Source organism: Pituophis catenifer, unplaced genomic scaffold, assembly GCF_029215685.1.
Source record: "Pituophis catenifer annectens isolate HBS135680 unplaced genomic scaffold, rPitCat1.0.hap2 SCAF_2, whole genome shotgun sequence".
In the NCBI taxonomy this organism is placed as follows: domain Eukaryota; kingdom Metazoa; phylum Chordata; class Lepidosauria; order Squamata; family Colubridae; genus Pituophis; species Pituophis catenifer.
In genome coordinates, this window is record NW_027256882.1 from 115,123,414 (window position 1) to 115,129,413 (window position 6,000).

The following is a 6,000-nucleotide window of genomic DNA, read 5'->3' on the forward strand; positions in this document are numbered from 1 at the left end:
TCCAGACAAAAGATTCCTCATTTTTTGTTTGGGTGACTTTCTATGTATATTGAAATAGAAATAGAATAACAGAGTTGGAAGGGACCTTGGAGGTCTTCTAGTCCAATCCCCTGCCCAGGCAGGAAACCCTACACCAGGGGTGGCTTCTACTTACCGTTACTACCAGTTTGCAACAGGGCTGCGCACACGCACATGAGCAAGCAAAGCGAGCACGCACGCGTGCTCTTCTGAGGATGTGCAGAAGCGTTTTCATGACATCAGGGCAGTGGTGGGTTCCTCCCGGTTCTGTCCGGTTTGGCCGAGCCGATAGCGGTGACAATATGACATCACCGAACCGGTTCTCCCCGCCCTCCCACCACCCACGTTATTCTTACCTTTTATTTGGTCCCACCCCCAATCTATTGCTGCCTCCTGAGTCCCAGCTGATGACTAGAGGGAAAAAAACTGTTTAAACTCTTGCCGTGGGGCTTCAAAGGGCCATCCTACAGCTGATCAGTGTTAAAAGCAAACAAATGAGTTGGGTCGTAGGTCGAGGACTTGGTCGTAAGTGCGAGGACCTTCCAGAAATGACTCTGACCAGCTAGCCATGCCCACCTAGTCACATGACCTCTAAGCCACACCCACAAAATAAGCCACACCCACAGAACCGGTAGTAAAAAAATTTAGAACCCACCCCTGCATCAGGGTCAGTGGGTGGGGCCTCCCGCCGGTTTTACTACCAGTTCTATAGAACCGGTGCGAACCGGGACAACCCACCACTCCCTACACCACTTCAGACAAATGGTTATCCAACATCTTCTTAAAAATCTCCAGTGTTGGAGCATTCACAACTTCTGCAGGCAAGTTGTTCCACTTATTAATTGTTCTAACTGTCAGGAAATTTCTCCTTAGTTCTAAGTTGCTTCTCTCCTTGATTAGTTTCCACCCATTGTTTCTTGTCCTACCCTCAGGTGCTTTGAAGAATAGCTTGACTCCCTTTTCTTTGTGGCAGCCCCTGAGATATTGGAACACTGCTATCATGTCTCCCCTAGTCCTTCTTTTCATTAAACTAGACATACCCAGTTCCTGCAACCGTTCTTCGTATGTTTTTAGCCTCCAGTCCCCTAATCACCTTTATTGCTCTTCTCTGCACCCTTTCTAGAGTTTTAACATATTACATGGACATATTACATCTTAACTTTGATTTAAAAAAAACATTTATTTTTTTAAAGAAATATCCAATCTAGAATTAAGGAGAAATTTCTTGACAGTGAGAACAATTTATCAGTGGAACAGCTTGCCTCCAGAACTTGTGGGTGATCCTTCACTGGATTTTTCAAGAAGACGTTGGACAACCATTTGTCTGCAATTGTATAGGGTCTCCTGCTTGAGCAGCAGGTTTAACTAGAAGACCTCCAAGGTCCCTTCTAACCCTATTATTTCATATTCTATTTGAGAAAATACCCAATGGCATTTTCCTTAGTAGCCTACTGAAGTGTGTGCTGGATGCCCTGACAATTAAATTGGTAAATAGTTAACTTAAAATCTGTACTAAAATGGTGCTCATTAATGGTTCTTCATAAAATTGTAGAATTGAATGGAATATGAGAAAATCGACATGTGTCCTGTACTCATCATAACTTTATTAAAGTGAGATTTTTCAGAAAACAGAAAATCTTTAGAGAGTGCAGAAGTGTTCCTCTCTTCTGCTCAACGCTAGTAGCTCACTGCTTATTTCGTCTGCTACACTTATCAAAAGCTTTGACAAGCAATGTTGTCTTCATTGACCACCTAAACTTTTGCAGGAGACTGAATATTGATTCTTCTGACAGTACTCGCTAAACCTTTGGTGCCAGAGAAGCTGTGAAGCAGAGCAAGTTGAAGCAACTTGATTGCTTTGCTCTTAGAATTAAGGCAATCAGATTGCTTCATGAAGCAGATTTGAGAGAGTGCTTCACTCAAACTTTCAAAAATGGTACTCCTCATTTGAAGGTCTGCACAGTCGTGATTGATTATTCACAGGGTAGTGTGCTTCCATTTACTAGACATGTTCAAGTAGTAGAGGATGGAAAAAGATGGTTCAGTTTGGTTTCTTATGCTATGCAAAGATTTGGACTTAATGACTAGGTCATTATCTACCCCTTCCAGATATAAGATTCAAAATTTGCTGATCTTTTTAGTTTAAATGAAAAAACTACAAGTTGATTTCAAATATCTCATCCAATGCCTTTTACGTTAAGTGCTTATCTAATCTTCATTCACCAGGCTAAATAGAACTGGTTTATGGAACTTTCAAAGAAAAATCTTTCAACTTAAATATGTACATAACTTCTATGCAGTCAGCATTCCTTCAAAAAGGCTTCCCAGTCCTGAAAAAGAATTGTGCTAAAGCAGTCCAAATATAAATGAAGTAACTGTTTAAACTATCTTAATTTTAAATAATAAGAAAAAGAGAAAAGTGGAAATCTTTTTAGGGAGCTCATTCTAGATGGCAATCTTTCAAATAACTTTGGTGTTGCATCATAGCTTTATCATCTCCAAGTAAACCCATTAGTTTAAAATGAATTATTTTATTTTATTATCCTTATATCCAGTGGTGGGATTCAAGTAATTTAACAACCAGTTCTCTGCCCTAACAATTTCTTCCAACAACCAGTTTGCCAAACTGCTCAGAAAGTTAACAACCGGTTCTCCCGAAGTGGTGCGAACTGGCTGAATCCCACCACTGCTTATATCAGAATATGCTAACCATGAATGGACATATTAAATGATGAACAATGTGTCATAATGTCATAGGATTGAAATAATGAGCAGTTTCATGCAATATATTTGTGTAAATAGACATGTCTGAAAGAAATCAATCCAAAATGGGATAGAAGACAAATAGATTTGCTCAAATAGATTTCAGTCTATGATGATATGGAAAAATATCAGATTTTTTTTACTAGTTTAATAATCTCCAGTGAAGCACAGCCAAACATTTCCTTCCCAAACTTGTAAGATAAAATCTATTTCCTCCCAGGAAGCTTTGCAAAAATAAAACAAGAAGAAAAAGACAAGAAATGGGGGTAAATGGCTTTGTAACACCTCTTGATAAAATCTATCTAGTGTGAAAAAAATGATTTGTCCTTAAAGGAATGGTTCAGTTTTGGAGAGAATTCTTCAGGAGGAGCTTAGGGAAGTACCTCTTGAACTCTCTCCATCCTACATACAAGAATTATCCAAGATTTCACAGAAATTGGATTAGCTCAAATATTACCAGAATGCTCTTGAAGTTGAAGGCATTGACAATTTCTCTGTGCTGATTCAAAAACTGGATGAGGTCATGTTTACCTGTAGAGCTGCAGCTGGCAGACATGCTATTTTGAACCCCAAGACTGAGGAGAATGGAGGACAGCAATTGTGCAAATGCCATTTCCTGGGCCCCGATACAAGTGGGTTGAAGTCATTTATTTGGCATGTGGACCTATTTGATGAGGAGAGGTTGCTAACCTTTGATAGGTCCTGCTCAAACAAGTCCAGCGGGAGAGATACTTTTTGTTATTGCCACAATTAGAAATGTGCAAAATGACAGCCTCCAAATGTGATCCATACAGTCAAATATTTTCCACTTCCTGCCCATCCCCAAAATAACACTGCAGGGAAGTAGAAAAATTGCCAGGATAAAGATATTCGCAAGGTTACTATGAGCAGGATTGCTGAAAGAAGAAACGTATGCTTTGCATAGGGAGAGGTGGGAGCGGAAGAAGTATCTGAATGTCCATTGTGTACAGATACATATTTTGTATTTTTCCTCATGCCTGAAGAGCCAAAAGAAGTGGAGAGGGGAATCCCCGCCCCCTTTGTATTACTAGAGAGATTCTGTGGGAATCTAACATTGACTATTTAATATAGCACAAAAAACATATATTTATAGCACAGATTTCATGGGACCTTGAATTATGTAATCTTGTTTACAGATGTGAACATATTTAAAAGTAAAGAGGGATTTGTGGCTTTAAATGTCTCTTGATAGGCTTAATTTTGGTCTCCATTAGGGAACAGGAGGGAAGAAAGATACAGGAGGCACTTGGTGTATCAAAGATGGGACATAGCAAAAAAACAAAGAGAAAAAGAGAAAACAATGGACAAAAATAGCTCATTAGTAAAATAGACTTTACTAATTTGAAAGAGTTAAGAATATAATTGGGAGGAGTTTACTTTCTTACCCCCTTTATCCTCAACCCACCAAAAACAATCCACTTTCTCTCAAGCGAGCTAACAATTATAGCAGAAAATATACCCAGCAGAAAGACTGGGGAATCTCAGAAATCAGCTTACAATCATTTTACAACAGTTTACAGATGACACCTATTGTATAATCCCTGCATTTCAATAACCTGATCTAACTCAAATCAGACCTAGTTAGAGTATGGATGCTTTCTGTGTACAATATGGCTTTACTAGTCAGCAAAAATAGACCCCCAGGGTTTCTGATAGTAGAGTGAGATCTGAATCTAAAAAGAGATAAAGCAAACTGGGGAAAACAAGTGCCTAACTACAAGGAATGCTTTCAAGATATGTACAAGTAATCCTCAAATTATGACCACAATTGAACCAAAATTTATGTTGCTAAGTAAGAAATTGTTAAGTGAGTTTTAGCAATAGCAATAGCAATAGCAATAGCAATAGCAATAGCAATAGCAATAGCAATAGCAATAGCAATAGCACTTAGACTTATATACCGCTTCACAGTGTTTTACAGCCCTCTATAAACAGTTTACAGAGTCAGCATATTGCCCCCAACAATCTGGGTTCTCATTTTACCGACCTCAGAAGGAGGGAAGGCTGAGTCAACCTTGAGCCTGGTGAGATTCAATCTGCCAAACTGCTGGCAGCCTGTGATCAGCAGAAGTAGCCTGCAGTACTGCATTCTAATCACTGCACCACCGCGGTACTATGGAACTTTTATCCCATTTTACAAATTTTCTTGCCACATTTGTTAAGTGAATCACTGAAATTGTTACACAGTTGTGTAACAAAATTAGTAACACCTTTGTTAAGTGCATTTGGTTTCCCATTGACTTTGCTTATCAGAAGTTTGCAAAAGATGATTAAATGACCCTGGGACACTGCGACCTTGATAAATGTGAGTCAGTTGTCATCCGAATGTAAATCACGTGACCATGGGGATGCTGCAACGGTCATAAGTGTAAAAAATGGTCATAAGCCACTTTTTTCAGTGCCTTTGTAACTTCAAACAGTCACTAAGCAAACTGTTGTAAGTCGACGACCACCTGTATTGGAGTGGCAAATATAGGCACAAATTAGCATAAAGTGAGCTGGGTCACTTTGCACCAGTCACTCTCTTTCAGCCCTAGGAAGGAAGCAAAGGCAAACCACTTCTGAAAAGCCTTGCCAAGGAAACTGTAGGGATTTGTTCAGGCAATCACCAAGAATCAATGCTGGCTCAAAAAAGATGATAAAGACACTAGAGACAAACAAGAGACTCTCAAAAGAAAATGTTTACTTTACTTATAAGAGAAATTAAATGTAGGAGGGGAAAAAAAGCAAATAAGCTTAAGTGCATTCTTTTGAAGGCAGGGACACAAGATGCTGAAGTATGTTTGAACTATTATAGACCAGAAAAATATATGGACATAAAATTTCCCATGAATAGTATTTACAATGTGTTATTTGAATGCTAAAACTAAAACTTAAAAAAAATCCATGTCATCATTTAGATACTTAAATTAAATGAAACACATCTGTATTAACCCTGTTTATATTTTATGGGCACGTCCAATAGTATCAGACTGGGGCATTTGGAAACAATACTGATGGATTTGGATTTGAAATATTTTTCACACGGTTATGTATTAGGGACATGGTGGCTCAGTGGCTAAGATGCTGAGCTTGTCCATCGAAAGGTTGGCAGTTCAGCGGTTTGAATTCCTAGTGCCGCGTAATGGGGTGAGCTCCCGTTACTTGTCCCAGCAACTGCCTAGCAGTTCGAAAGCACATAAAAAGTGCAAGAAGAAA